At 42.3% G+C, this 16156-nt stretch overlaps 1 protein-coding gene and 1 long non-coding RNA gene across 5 annotated transcripts in view; one reads left to right on the plus strand and one right to left on the minus strand.

Moving 5' to 3' along the window:
- The window catches only part of AMOTL1 (angiomotin like 1), a 155233-nt gene extending 140538 nt beyond the window's left edge, over positions 1-14695 (minus strand). For all 3 annotated transcript variants that reach the window (XM_006936834.5, XM_006936832.5, XM_045038584.1), the window contains exon 1: positions 14547-14695. The gene's annotated coding sequence lies outside the window, so the exon portion shown is untranslated. The remainder of the gene's footprint in view (positions 1-14546) is intronic.
- Positions 1-16156, plus strand: part of LOC109491917 — a 50532-nt gene that overhangs the window by 17584 nt on the left and 16792 nt on the right. Inside the window, exons 3-5 of one of the 2 annotated variants that reach the window (XR_006586192.1) lie at positions 3080-3183; positions 9207-11902; positions 13146-13227. This is a non-coding gene — a long non-coding RNA (uncharacterized LOC109491917). The remainder of the gene's footprint in view (positions 1-3079; positions 3184-9206; positions 11903-13145; positions 13228-16156) is intronic. The other variant, XR_006586193.1, reaches the window with a different exon arrangement.

The following is a 16156-nucleotide window of genomic DNA, read 5'->3' on the forward strand; positions in this document are numbered from 1 at the left end:
TACAGCGCAAGAGGGAAGAGGTTCCATGATGGGATCTTCTTCTCAACTAGGAACTTCTGGCTAACACCTGCATTACCTGGGCTCTAGGTGTCTTAGTCAGTATGGGATGCTGTAACAAAGTACCATAGACTGGGTGGTTTATAAAAACCAGAAATTTATTTCTTATAGTTCTGGAGGCTGAAAGTCCAAGATGAGGCTGCCAGCATGGTCAGGTTCTGGGGAGGACCCTCTTTTGGTTGTATACTGCTGACTTCTCATCGCATCTTCACATGGCAGAAGGGGCTAGAGAGTTCACTGGGGTCCTGTTTACGAGGGCATTAATCCCTTGTATGAGGGCTCCACCCTCATGGCCTAATCACACCCAAAGATCTTCCCGATACCATCACATTGGGGGGTTAGGACTTCAATATACGGATTTTGAGGGACACAAATATTCAGTCTCTTGTACTAGTATCATCTATCAGAGAAATCCAATCACCAGCAACCTTGTGGACCAGGGTAGCACAGAGGGCAGTATCCTCTTGGGCTGCCCCAAGAGTTTGGCTCCGATGAGTTTCAGTTTCTAAATTTGGAAGATTCTTTTCTTTCCATCTCCAGATAAACCAAGCACATCAGAGTCTACATTTGGGCTCCTAGTATTCAAGTGATAAAATTCAGCAACACATACAAGACAAGACTCTTAAGCTGGGAAAAAGAGGAGTAGAATGCTCTTAAGTATCCTGTGTAAGAAAATACCTCTTCACGTGAATAAGGGGACATGAAATGCTAGAGGCAGAGTCTTCCTCTGTCTGAAATGGCTGATATTGAGAGTTGCCATGATTCTTCTGGGATTCTTATTTGTTCCAAAGTATTCTTACCAGCTTTGTGGAATTGGAAAGTTTGAGTAACTTAAAAACCATTATTTCAAATAGGCTCATCCAACTAAGCAGAGTATTTGTGAAGGTACTGTGTAGTTTATTGATGTTAATATTTTAAGTACTCCAATAAATAATTTATGCTACTACTCTAAGGAGCTATGGCAACAAGCATATTTTTAGGAGACCTAATGAAGTTATAAAATTGTGAGGTTCCTTGCAGAACTCTCAGTGACTCAGACTTTTCATCTCTAAAGTCAGTCCATTGAGACGGAGCTTAGAAGTCCCATCTGCCATGAAACCTTCCCAGGCAGTTATTTCCTTCTCTGTGCTTTGCAGAACTTTTTGCATTCCATTAGGACAATGCTTTTCCATTGGATGATAGTACTCTCTTTACAAGATGATTGTCATGCTCAGTGGGAGGCGGTCTCCTCGGGGCAAAGTTATATCTTATCCACCCTTCCATTGCCACCATTAGCCCAGTAGCCCCACATCTGGCCGGAAGTGGGGTTAGGCAATGCTTGTTGGATGAATGAGACTGACATACCTACAGCAGAGACTTCAATGAGTCTGTACCTGCAAACTCTTCACATAACTCAGGGTTCCACCAGCAATCACAGCAAAAGATTTGTCATCGTATTCTGCCATCCAGGCAGCACAATGCCTAAGCCCATGCTGATGAAGTTGGGAAAAGGAAGATAAATACTTCAAGAAAACTGGGTTCTCATGTGACCTTGGACAAATTACTTCATCTCCCTGGAGCTCTCAGTTTTTCTAGTGTATGAAATAGAGCTTATAAAGTCCATTATTCTATCTTTAACAGAGTTTTGTGAAAATCATATGTCAACTGGAGAATCATCAAAACAGTATACAAACACATAGCACTGTCATCATTCAGCAAATTTGCTGAGAGATATCACCTGCTATGCAGCATTGAATTCCAACTTGTAGTTGCCCAAGTTGCTATTCCAACTTGTAGTTGACATAGCATGTGGGAGGCAGTATAAATGTACAGTCTAAATTTGGGTGAGAGCAAGGACTTTGGGGACAGATCTAGATTCAAATCCCAGGTCCACCATTTCCTAGCAGTGATCCAAGAGCGAAGCGTATAACCTTGCTGAGCCTCATTTTCCCCCTAACAGGGGATCACAGCACACACTTTGTGGGGTTGCTGTAATGATGAAATGAGACATATCTGTAATGTACCTCATATAGATCCTAGCTGGTAATACAACTCAATAAATGGTGATAGTACTTGTTGTTTAATTTAATATTTATTTTTGAGAGAGAGAGAGAGAGAGAGAGACAAAGAGAGAGACAGAGCATGAGTGGGGGAGGGGGAGAGGCAGAGAGAGAGGGAGACACAGAATATGAAGCAGTCTCCAGGCCCTGAGCTTTCAGCACAGAGGCTGATGTGGGACTCAAACTCCCCAACCGCAAGATCATGACCTGAGCCAAAGTCGGACGCTTAAACCAACGGAGCCACCCAGGCGCCCGATAGTAGTTGTTTTTATTAAAATCATTATTAACTCCTGGAGTAGATATACTTCTGCAAGTGACTTAGTCCCACCTGCAAAGTCCATTCCATGGGGAAAACTGTGATGGAGCATTAGGAAGCAGTCATCTGTCCCTGGAGCAAGGCTGCTGGCTGGACCCCACTTCCAAGAAAAGGACATGTGTAAAAAGTGGCCTCCAGTACACATGTGAAACATGGGCTGTGTGCCAGTCCTAGAAAGGAAGGGGGCTAAGCAGGAAGGAGCAAGAGAGACAAAGAGGCAGAGAAAAGTTCCGTAAGGACTTGCTGAGGCAGAGCCATAAACGATGTCGTCTGCGCGTGGGATATTGTGAAATCACTGGAGAGGATTAAGTGGTTCTATTTCAGAACAGGAATTGAACTGCACTCTATGAGGCAGAGACAAAGAGCCAGAATAAGACAAGTGGCCAAAGCTCTGATAATGAACCAAAGTGCCACAGCTCTGATCGAGAACAGGGTATTGACAGAGAACATACTGAAGGCTGCTGCCAAGGTGTTGGGTTGGGGGATGGGCTAAACGGATGACGCGCATTAAGGAGGGCACTTGTTGGGATGAGCCCTGGGTGTTACATGTAAGTGATGAATGACTAAATTCTACTCCTGAAACCATTACTACACTATATGTTAACTAACTTGGATTTAAATGTAAAAAGAATATATTTAAGGAAATTAAATCATTTCATATTTACAGAAAACACCTGTCAGAACCAAGAGAATTCTAAGAAGACATAAAGATTAGGTATAATGTGGTATCCTAGACAGATCCTGGAACAGAAAAAGGCCATTTGGTAAAAGGTAAGGAAATGTGAATACAGTATAGACTTCAGTTCATAATAACGTACTGTATCAATATTCATTAATTATAACAAATATACTTTACTAACATAAGATGTCAATACTAAAGGAAACTGAGTGTGGGGCACATGGGGACTTTGTGTACTGTCTTTGCAATTTTTTTCTATAAATCTAAAACTGTTCTGAATAAATCTATGAGCAATAATAATAATAATAATAATAAAAGAACTGTGTATTGAAGTGGGCCCCACAGCAAAGGGCTGTTGTCCATCTACAGATCTTTACACACTTGTGCAGGGGAAAACGTCAGAGTCACCATCTAATCCAAGTGTTCATTAGAAAGAAAATATGAGCCCCATGTGCAACTAAAAAAATTTTTCTAATACCCCATTAATAAAAGCAATACAGGGGAAATTAATTTAAATGATGTATTTATTTAATCTGCTGTATTCAAAATAGTATTTCAACCTGCAATCAATATAAAAAAGTGTTAATAGCAATATTAGACTTCTTTTTTTTCATACAAAGCCTGCAGGATGCAGTGTGTGTTTTGACTTAGAGCAGATGCCAATTTGCACTAGTCGCACCTCAAGTTCTCCACAGCCATGTAGGGCACAGACCTAATTCCACTGGAAGATGAATTGCATTCTCCTGAATTCCCAGGCTGGTAAGATCTTTTAAAAGCCCAAATAAGTGGAGCTAAAAAAGACCTTTAGAGATGTTCAGAGTGCAAGGACCATCTATACATTCCTGACGGATTTTTTTCTTTGCATCTTGGCTTGAATTTAAGCAGCTTCACACCCTGTTGGAAACCATCCTCCAATTCCACGTTCACTGAGGACTCAGCGTGTGGCCTGTCAATCACGATCCATGTTCTATCCACTCTCTCATTCTAAGGGAAACTGCCTCGCCCCCCTTCCCCCTGCAACCCCAAGGCAGTTTCGTGCACTCACTGTTCCTCCCCATGCCCTCTCTGGCTTGGGTGGCCAGGGGTGAGCACATGACTCCATGAACCACTTGGAGCCCATCTTTGTATGGAAGAGCCCATGAACCAGGCACAGGCCATTGTGGACTAACTGGGCCAGTCAGATCCTCTGTCAGGAAGACAGAGGCAGAATCAGACAATGGATGGGGAGAAGCATCAGAGGAAGACACACGTGGAAGAAGAAGAGCTACAGTGATATTGGGTTTCCAGTCAATCCTTAGGCTTCTTTAATTTCCTCTTTGATCTGTTTTCCAGATTAGGCTTCCAAAAACCATTTCATTTTAACAAAGCAATTCTCCAGATGAAAGAATCCTGAAAGTCTCCTATGGGAGGGTCTCCAAGTAACCCTAGCTCCTGGAGCTCTCTTGGAACCTTCCAGTACCAACCACATTCTGGGCTCCCGAGGCACAGCTGTTTTGCTGTGTTTGGTTTTCCATGAGATTCCTGTATCTTTTGTGGTCATGATTATTTTCAAAGAATCCCTTATGTGTTGAGGAAGCCCGAATGAGTCTAAACCTTTCAACAAAAAGGACTACCACAGAGACGGATGCCTTCACACACATGCCAGAACGTTCTTTTCCACCACTCCCCTGTGGACCTGTTTGTACTCAGTCTCACGCCAACACTTAGCCTGACAGAGAAGTGATGGATTACTTTGGGTTGCATTCCCAAGTAATCATATTCTGAAAAAACCTCATCACAGTGGCCTTCTGGGGACCCTTTTAGGCCTCACATCATCTACAACACTGGTTCTCAACCATGACTGCATATCGGAACCCCCTGGAGCACTATTAAAATATGCTGATGCCCAGGCCCTCTCCCAAACCTATGAACACAGAACCTCTGGGGGCAGGTGTCTGGGCATCTGTGCTGTTTAAAAGCTCCCCAAGTCACTCTACTATGTAGCTGTTACTGAGAAACACTGATATACAGAACATGCCCTTGTTCAGGCTTGGGTTTCTGGCAGAGAAATCATATACTGTTTTTAATTATAAAAGAAAAGCAAATTTTTTTAAGGATACATGAAAAGTAGGGAATGATACACACTGAAAAGTAAACCTCATTCATCAATAGAGTCTCCAAAAGTCCCACTCCCTAGAGGTAATTGTTATAGTTTTGGGTGTGCCCTACCAAGAATTATCTGTGCCTATGCACAAATATGTATGTGTACAAGTATACACATGTATATACATATGCACATGTTTTCATATATACTTACATGTGTATTCATATATTTTTATGAATGTGCTTATATATACAGACACATGCATATGAATACACAAACACACACACATGTATCTTTTCTTCCTGTGTATCTTTCTCTTACTAACATACCTTGGTTGTTAACCTAGATATTTACTTTTATTTATTTTTTAAAATTTATTTATTTTTTAGAGAGAGAGCGCATACCCGAGTGCATGGGCATGACAGTGAGAGAGAGGCACCCCTAACCTAGACATTTCTGATATAGAAAAATTATGACAGGATTTGACAGGATACCTCCTTTCCATAATACAGCAAATTATAAAGCTAAAGTAACTAAAACGACGTGATTTTGTTGTTGGAACAGATAAATTATTTATTTGAATAGGATAAAAAATGTTTAAAAATAATCAATGAAACTGATTTGGTATATGAAAAAATTAGCACTTCAATTCAGTGGGGAAAAGACAGACTATTCAATAAAGAGTATTGGGCTAATTGGCTATTTTTTAAGGTGGATTCCTATTTCACAGTATATATAAATTCAAGACAAATAAAAGATCTAAACAATAAAAGCAAATCCCTAAGCATATTAGAAGAAATAATTTTATCCTGGTGTGGGAAAACTTTGCTAATATATGAAGTCTAGAAGTCATAAAATAAAGGATAGACAGATTGCACTACATAAAATTAAAACTTCTCTAAAAAGAAAGACACAATAAAGAAAAGCAAAATAAAAACGAGTGAAGGAAAACAATATTTACAACATGTATAAAAAGATTAATATCCAGACTATAAAAAAGCTTCACATAGCAATAAGAGAATGACAATCAACAGAGAGACGGGCAAAGCTATAAACTGACAATTAACAGAGTCACAAACGTGAACTATAAATGTATAAAAACATGTTCAGTCTCAATACTCAGAGAATGCAGTTTAGAATAAAGCAGGCTTTTTTTTTACTCATCACATTGTCAAAGTGTTTTATTTTTTAAATTTTTTTTAAATGTCATTTATTTATTTTTGAGAGAGAGCAGGAGCACAAGCAGGAGAGGAGCAGAGAGAGAGAGAGAGAGAGAGGGGGGAGACACTAACTCCGAAGGAGTCTCCGGGCCCTGAGCTGTCAGCATGGAGCCCCACGGGGGGCTCAAACCCACAAACCGTGAGATCATGACCTGAGCTGAAGTCAGATGCTTAACTGACTGAGCCACCCAGTGCCCCATCAGTGTTTTAAAACACTGCTTAAAGGGCACCTGGGTGGCTGGGTTGGTTGAGCATCCAACTCTTGATTTTGGCTCAGGTCAAGACCTGAGTCAGGCTCCATGCCTAAGACTCTCGACCTCCTCCTGCGCATGCATTCTCTCTCTCTCTCTCTCTCTCTCTCTCTCTCTCTCTCTCTCTCACACACACACACACACACACACACAGAGTTAATTAATTAATTAATTAAATCTTTTTTAGAAAACATTGGTTAATATCAAGAAATGGTGACTTTTTGGAAAAATAGGTATTCTCACATTTTGGTAGATGAATCAATTGATACAGCTTTTAAAATGGCAATTTGGCAGGGTGCCTGGGTGGCTCAGTGAGTCGAACAGCAGACTTTAATTTCCTCTCAGGTCATGGTCTCGTGGTTCATGGGTTCAAGCCCCACATTGGGCTCTGAGCTGGCAGTGCATAGCCTGCTTGGGATTCTCTCCGCCCCCCTCTCTGTCTCTGTCTCTTTTCTCTCAACATAAATAAACAAACTTTTTAAAAAATGGCAATTTGGCATATTGTCTAATATAAAATTGCCATGTCCTTTGATCCAGCAATCTCACTTCAGAGTATCTATTCTACAGAACACAATTGTAAAACAGGTGAACACAAAGATGTATCCAGTGCGGCATTCCTTGTAATGAAAGAAGAAAGGAAACATTTAAATGCCTCTTCATAAAGACTTAAATAAAATAAGGCATAATTATACTGTAAATCCTATGCAGCCACTTAAACAAATAAGGTGACTATAATAATCAATATGAAAAGTCACGGTGATGATGTGAGTTGTAGAAAGCCAGGTGCAGAACAATTTGTAAATAGGATCCATATGCATAAAAAAGAAATACACACACATACACTATACACACCCATACACACAAGCACACTTCTAATCATATAGAGAAAAGGCTCAAAGTAGTAGCAAACTTTTAATAGAGATTATTTCTAGGGAAAGAAGAAACAAAGATTTCAGGCTTGGGAGGGTATCATGAGGCTCTGAAGGAAAGATTCACTTAACATTATATACTTTTAATGCTTTTTGCCTTTTTTACAACGCATGCTAATTTTGTAATTCTTTAAATAATAAAAAGAAGCAAGTTTTCTCACTTTCAGTTTTGCTTGTTAAATTGGGGGCTTATCTTCCTTCTTAAGTTTTTTTGCCGTTTGTATTTCTTTTCTTCTGAACAACCTGTTCATGTACTCGGTCCATGTTTACTCAGTTAGAATGTACTATTGAAATTTTAGGAAACTTACATTTAGGAAAATATATTTTACTATGTTACATAGATACTAAAAATAACTTTTCTATCTGCCATTTGTATTTTGATTTCATTTATACGGTTTTCATTTATATAAGATTTTATGTATTGGGATGCCTGGGTGGCTCAGTTGGTTAAGCGTCACACTTCAGCTCAGGTCATGATTTCACCATTCGTGAGTTTGAGCCCCCCGTTGGGCTCTGTGCTGACAGCTCAGAGCCTAGAGCCTGGTTTGGAATCTGTGTCTCCCTTACTCTCTGCCTCTCCACTCACATCCTGTCTCTCTCTCAAAAATAAATAAACATTAAACAAATTGAAAGAAAAGATTTTATGTGTAAATGTTCCAATCTTTTCCTATATAGTGTTTGGGTTTGGTACCATGCTTCAAACTAAACCTGACGCCATATACAAAACTTGTCTTAAATCAGGTAACACACTTAAAGGTAAAACTATAAAGCTTTTAGGGGGAAAAAAAACGGGATAAAATCTTTGAGGACTGGGACCAGGCTAAAGTTCTTACACTTTGCAGTAAAAGAACAACCCATATAAGGAAAAATTGATAAGTAGGACTTCATTAAAATTAAAAATTTTTGCTCTATGGGGGCACCTGAGTGGCTCAGTCAGTTAAGCATCTGGTTTTGGCTTAGGTCATGATCTCATGGTTTGTGAGTTCCCTCATCAGGCTCTCTGCTGTAAGCACAGAGCCAGCTTCAGATCCTCTGTCCCTCTCTCTCTCTGCCCCTCCCTTGCTCGTGCATGCTCTCTCTCTCTCTCTCTCTCAAAAAATAAATATTTTTTAAAAACTTTTGCTCTATGAAAAATCCTATTTATAGAGAGGGAGAAAATATCTGCAAACTGCACATCTGAAAAGGGACATATCTCTAGAACTCCCAAAACTCAACAGTAAAAAAAAACAATCCAATCAGAACATGAGCAAAAAAATTAAGAGACATTTCACTGAAGAAGACACATAGATGGCAAATAAGCACACGAAAAGATGTTCCACCCCATTACCCATTAGCAAAATGCAAATTGAAATCACAATGAGATCCCACTACCCACCTATTAGAGTGGTTTAAATATAGTGATAACACCAAATGCTGACAAGGATGCAGAAAAACTCCGTGACTCATACATTGCTGGTGGTGACACAAAACATATGGCCACTCTAGAAAAATGTTGGGCAATTCATTTTCAAACTGGAAATGGACTCCCGTAAGACCCAGGTACTGCCCTCTCAGGCATTTATCCCAGAGATGACAATTTATGTTCATGCCGAAACTTCACACAGATGCTCATGGCAGCTTTGTTTGTGGCAGCCCCAAGCTGGAAACTACCCTAATGTCCTCCAATGGATGACTGATTCAACGCACCATGGTGCCTCCATACTGTGGAATACCACTCAGCAATAAAAAAGAACTAACGATTGATACATGCAACAACCTGGATGGATCTCAGGGAAATTATGCTGAGTGGAAAAAGTCAATCTCATGCATGTAAGTGCTGCATATGATTCTATTTATATAATGCTCCTGAAATAAAATTATTACATAGATGGACAACAGACTAATGGTTACAAAGGGTTAGGGATGGGAGGTGGATTCAACGGAGGTATACAAGTGGTGATGATATAGTTTTGTATCTTGACTGTGGTGGTACTTACGTGCAGTTAACATGATAAAAATTACGTACAATTACATACATACACACAAGTGAGTACATGTCTAATGGATAAAATCTAACTGATATGGTCTATGGAATGTACCATTGTCACCTAGTTTTGATATTGTGCTATAATTATGCAAAATGTTAACTTTGGGAAAGGCTGGGTGAGCAGGCACACATTCATGAATCTATAAATATTTCATAATACAAGTTTTTTTTAAAACATACAACTCAGCTGTTTTTAATGGAATGTCTGCATTATTCTTTGTTTTAAAAATCCATGTGACTAGACAAACCATAAATTTCACGAGACACGTCTGCCTAATGTCAGTTCCTAGATTAAAGTTTTAATAACTCTCATTCACAAAGCATAAATAAAGCAAGAGAACTTAACACTCACATTTTGCTCTCAAGAATCATGTATCCTTCACCCTGACTGTCCTACCAAAGCGGTGACATCTGTAAACTGGTAACGTTAAGATTTCTGGGGCACCCTGGGCTCAGGATCCCAGCATAAGTCACCCAACCTCAATTTCTCCTTAAATAGAGTTTTTAAAATAGTAATAGTTTAAATGTTTTGAGCACTAAACTACTGAACAGAAGGTATGACGAGGACTCACGAGAAATGAGAAAATAGGGTCTTGGCTCGTACGGCACACTGAAAGGAGAAATAATGTCCACTTAAGCTTTTTAAGCCCTTGGAAATTTATCCCGGAGACAGTAAGAAAAAAAATCGTGGTAGAATATTTCAAATATAGATATTCAGTCTGATTTGAGTATTTGTTGAACACTTACCTCGGGCACCTGTTGTGTGACTGACAAGCTGAAGCTCAAGGCTTACCGAGGAGCCTGTGGCTTTGGAATTCGTGACAATAACACCGCCAGTGTGACTCCTACTGCTACTAAGTGCAACATCCTTAGGTACTGGGTTGAGCACTCTACAAACATCATCTCATTTAATCTCCACGAGGACTTAGTGACATGGCATTATTATTATCCAGATTTTAAAGATGAAGAAATTGAGAACAGAGATGGTGAGATACTTTCCAAGGTCAACCAACTAGAAAATGTCAGAATCCAGATTGGAATCGAGGTCACCTGGTTTCAAAATTCGTGCTTTAACCACTAATCCCTGTGTCTTCCCTAAGCCTCCTGCTTTAATTCTTTTTTTTTTTTCCCCTCTGGTCTTTTCTAGAGGCCTCAGTGGCTCTCTACCAGACCTCAGGGCTTGGGCATTTCCTTGACTTCTTGTTTGTTCTGTTCTGCCTGCTTCCCTCTTCCCGCTCCCCAGATCCCATGCGGAGGATGGACCAGAGCCAAAAGAGCAGCTAGTGATCTTCTGTCAGAGCTTTGGACAGTGATGGAAGGAAGCCTGTGTGCGCGCAAGTGTGTGCGTGCACGTGTGTGTGTATGTGTGTGTGTGTGTGTGTGTGTGTGTAAGAGAATTGTTTTCAGTTATAACAGTGAAACCAGTTGGTAAAGTATATGAGCCTCTTTTCCGGGCCTTTTTAACCAAAACATTTTCTCCTTTGTGTTGTGAGGCCTGACACTAGGCACAAAGACTTCTCCGGATAGACTCTTCTACTCCTCCACACTCTCCTGGGGTCCTTCATCCAGGCTGGCTTTTGCAGAAACAAGACTACCACCTTGTTCCAGTTATCTTTCGCTGTGTAACAAGCACCTCTAGACTTAGACAGTATAAATTGTTATTATCTCTCAGGGCTCTGTGGGTTGCCGGGGCTGAGCTGAGCAGTCCCTGCTCAGGGTCTTTCATACGGCTGCACTTAGCTAGTGGCTGGGTCTGGGGTTGCCCGAAGGCTCCATTCCTGGAGCCGAAATTCAAATGGCTGGAGAATCTGGGGCTGGTTGGGCTTCTCTCCACGTGGCCTGTCCACCTAGCTCGCTGTCACGCAGCATGGCAGTCTCAGAGGAACTAGCAGCCATGCCCTGGGGCTGGCTCGTACCAACTTGTACGAGGCGATTCTGTGTATTTCTTTCCAGTGCTGCATCCAGTGCTGTCACTTTGGTAGCTTGCAACCGGCCACGGTGGGAGGGAGTACTTATCTAGAAAAAACACTACAAAGTCAGGGTTACCCCCACCCCGTCCCCAAGAGCCAGGTTACCAGCACGTGACTTTACATAATGGTTGGCTTCCCCCAGAGTAAGCCAAGAAACCTAGGAGGAAGCTGCAAGACTTCTTAGAATCTAGTCATGGATGTCCCCAACGTCACTCTCTTCTCATTTTATTGGCCAAACAATTCCCGGAGGCTGGCTGCGATTCAAGAGGATTACCATCCGTGTCCCGTGGCGGAGTTGCAAAGAAATTGTACAATACAGGCTCTGGCACAGGGTAGGTGCTCAATAAGTGTTTGATGAATATATGAATGAGTAAAGTCACTTACATGAGTGTGTCACTTAATCTCTATGCCCTTAAAATCACTCAAAAAGTATAAAAGTCTCCTGGGAAGTCTTGCTTCAACGTCAGAGAGGCCAATGATTTTTTTAAGTCCCCAAAGAACCTAAATCTAAAAATCGCTTGACATAGGTCTACTTCCACTTGGTCCACAGGTACTCACGGACCCGTTTACACAAGCCCTCTGCGCTTATGTACTCAACTGTATTGTACACATGTCAATCGCAGAATGCTTGTTTTATAGATGTTTTTATACTATTGAGGTTTGCTCTGCTTCCTCCCTAAGTAAACTGCAAATTCTTTTAAGAGAGTTCTTGTGTGTTTCTTTGTTATTCCTCCTTTCTACCGTGCCCCAAACAGATAATTACACGTATGCATACACATGAATACTTACAAGATACATGATAGTGAGAGATTATAAGCCTTAAAAGGAATGGAAAGAAGAAAAGGAACTAAGAATTCTTCATTGCTATGTTGCACAGCCTTCTCCTTTAACTCTTCCATTCACCTAGTGATGCTGGCCTTATTCCATTCCATTTCACAGTTGAGGAAAATGAGTCTCAAGAAGGTTTACCAGTTTGGCCCAGGCCACACTAGGAAGAGGAGATGGGATTCAAATGTATGAGCTTTATGTATTTTTCAGGCCATCGTCTCACTGCAATATACACCCCCTACCTTCCCCCATTCTCTCTGCCTCCTTCCTTGAAGCATCTACAAAAGTCATACAGATGCTGATGTTTTCAAACCTCAGACAGAGTAATAACTATTTCCAGTTCCACTCTTGAAATAGCCTTTAAAAGCTTGAAAACACAAAAAGCGTAAAGTGTCTTCCACTGGGAAAGGAGTGAACCTGTTAGCAGGAGACAAACATAATAACTCAGGCAAAGGGTGTTGGTGGGTTGGACCAAGGTAGTGGTGGCGAGAGGGAAAGACATGAACAATTTTGAGGGATATGAAGGAGACAGGATCACCAGGGGCGCCTGAGTGGCTCAGTCAGTTAAGCGTCTGATTTCGGCTCAGGTTGTGATCTCATGGTTTATGAGTTCAAGCCTTGAGTCGCACTCTGTGCTGACAGCCCAGGGCCTGCTTGGGATTCTTTCTCTTTCCCTCTTTCTCTGCCCTTCCCCTTCTCTCTCTCTCTCTCTCCCTCTGTCTCTCTCTCTCTCTTTCTCAAAAGAAGACAGGATCACCAGACTAATGATTGACTGGATTGAGCAGGTGCGGATCAACCATTGCAGAATCACGCTGGCTGCACCAGAAAGGTGAGAAGAGAGGGGAAGCCTGGATGGGAGGTTTCCATATTCCTGGAAGGAGGTGGTAATGGCTTAGACTAGGAAAAGAGCCATGGAAGTAAGAGAACGGATGGCTTTGAGAGATAAAATAGAGGTAGGATCTGCTGGATGTATTGCCAAACTAGATGTGGGAATGTGAGGATGAAGGAGGGGTCAAGGACAAAGTCCAGAAATCTGTCATGGAAAACCAGGTGCTTTTTGCTGAGCTAGGGGACACAGAAAGGGGAGCAGATTTCAGATAAGGATGAATTCGGGACATGCCAAGTTTGAGGCGAACATGTAAGCAAGTGCTGGCAGCCAGTGTGCAATTGCATTTAAAACAAAACAAGCATCTCTTATCTAAATGAGATTCTTGGCCCCCTTCGAAGGTGCTAGATGGACGCCCCCAAATACCATGCGTGGCAGAGTTCTGTGCCAAGTAATAGAGGGGCTCTGTAATTCTCCATGTTTTCACTGCACAGTGCTTCGACCCCTTCTCCAAAAGCCATTTATCACCCTGCAGGCCCCTCTGTCATAATCAAGATGTCTTTATTGAGACTTCCAAAGCTAATAAGAGCTGTATGATTCAATCGGTGACTGTGTCTCATATAACTCATAGAAGTGCTACAGGGAAATTTCAGGGGTCCTTAGGACCCCAGGTCTGCCTGCACCCATGCACACGTCAAAACTCCTGCTGATTTTCTCAGAATTCGTACGGACAGGCACTAAGACGTGTTTGCACGCTTCTGCCGCACACAGCAGCACGGCCGTTGTTTACACGAGGTCCCTGCATGTTACAACAAGGAGCCCGGGCCCCTTTGTCTCCAGCTGTATTCTAAGGAAGAAGGGAAGCGTTCGAGCCAATGAAGGCTCTCCAGAGAGCTGCAGCTTTCCTGCACATCAGCTTTTATCATGAGACCCTACAAGGGTTCTACCCAAAACGCAATGCCAGCCGTAAGGACGGCAAAGAAGCTAGGACAGCCCCAGACCGAAGGAGATCACTTGTAAGTGTTTCACCAACGTGCTTGTTATACAACTACTAGAATAGGCCCCCGAAACCAAGCCAGGATTAGATTTCCATGCCCACTCTGAGAACCTGACGCTGCAACCCTGAGCCTGAGTGGGGTTCTCCTCGTCCAGCCCAGGGCCTGCCAGCCCACCAGGTGGAGAGCAGCTGGCTGGGAACCAGCCGTCCTCCTCACTCAGAGCGTCCCTTGCCCTGACTCCAGCTCTACCCAGGGATCCCCTCCCAAATCCCCCTCCAGTCAAGCTCTCCTGGATGGAAACCCACAAAAGAAGAGCTTCCTTACCTGAGAGAAGGTCCCGGCGACCGGCAGTAGAAAAAAACACCAAGTCCTAACAGAAGCGACAGGGACTCACAGGGCAAATCTGTTGGTTTTAAAAGAAGAAAGGTGACTTCATCCCTGGTGCCGTGGAGTTTAAAAGAGCGATGAGTGCTCCCTGGCTGAGCCAAGTCTGTCTCATCGGTGATGACTCCATCCAAATTATGCAGCCACTGCCCAGACACGCTCAGCCTTCAGAAGGTAAATTGCTGGAATCTGACTAGCCCTGTTGTTTTCAAAGAGCTTCCGAAAGTCCTGAACACCAATCACCTTAGCTGGCACCTGGGATATGGAAACCATGCACTTAACTCCCTGAGTCGTATCATTATCTCCCCAAGAATCTAGCTGTCTGAAAAATAGCGTTCTAGGGAAGGAAAAAGAGATATTTAAGCTTCGGAGAGGTAAAAATTCCCGGGGACGGAAGGGAGAGAGAAAAAAACAAAGATATTTCAGTCAGGAGGAGGGGCAGGGCGAAAGCTGGAAATGGTCACCTTGCTAAGAGATTTTCAGAGCTGATGGATTTGTAAGCACATAAAGGTGACAAATGCTAGTCTGGACTTCGCAGAGGGGAAAGTATTCAGTTATGCAAAGGAATGAGTCACTGCATGGAAAGAAAGTGTGACAGTCTTTCTAATGAAGGCAACCAAGTTGTATTTACTTTTTATCGCATATGGTACCACTCAACCAATTTGGGGTCATTGCTAACATAAATAACTCAAAAAGTGCCCACATTCCACCAAGAAGATTTGGGAAAAGAGGTATTTAAGTGAGGGATTTTCTCTTTTGTATGTTAAAGGTAAGGCTGGAGGGATCAGATTTGTACCATGGGATTCAAGGTCATGTCAAGCTACTGAGGAGGCCAGTCACTTCTCCTTGAGGCCATGTCCTCAGGCCAAACCTTGGGCAGGACTTCAGGCCTTGGTGCCGGGGCAAGGAATGGTAGTGGGGGTGACTTCTGTTGGAAGAAGGGGGGCAGAGCATCGTGCTTAGCAGCCGGCTACCTTTTCCCTCTCACACCGCTACTTCAGGAGAGTGGAAGGTGACGTTGGGTCACTCAGCATGTGTCCAACTTTTTGCTGAGCTATTTTGAGGCTTTGGAGACCTCTTCTTGTGTTAAGTTTCACTCCCGAGAGAGTCAAACAAGAAGAGATCTCTTTCTGTTTAGCTAGAGGTGCTCAGGGCCAACATTAGAAAGGGGTTTTTGATCTGAGAGATTTAAGAAATGCCAATAAGGCTTATGAAAGGAATTTGCAAGTATTCGGGTCGGGGTGTAAATAATGATAGAAGTAGAAAAAGGAGCAGAGTTTTTATCAATAGTAAGATGAAAAAAAAAGGGGGGGGCAGGATCCATTGGTATTCAGTTCATCCTAGTATCCTTAAAGCCTAGCACACAGACTAACACACAGTAGGTACTCAGTAGATAGTACACGGTGTCGGACAACCCCTCTCTGTTCCAGATTTCTAGAACAGATCTGTTGAGAACTCTTAAAGTCACGGTCTGGTAAGCTAGGCAGCTGCTGAGAGTATGAGCCAGTGGGTCTTAGGGAATGCAAGACGAGCTGGGTCGTTTGTTTTGC

The sequence above is a fragment of the Felis catus genome, chromosome D1 (genome assembly GCF_018350175.1).
Source record: "Felis catus isolate Fca126 chromosome D1, F.catus_Fca126_mat1.0, whole genome shotgun sequence".
Lineage (NCBI taxonomy): Eukaryota > Metazoa > Chordata > Mammalia > Carnivora > Felidae > Felis > Felis catus.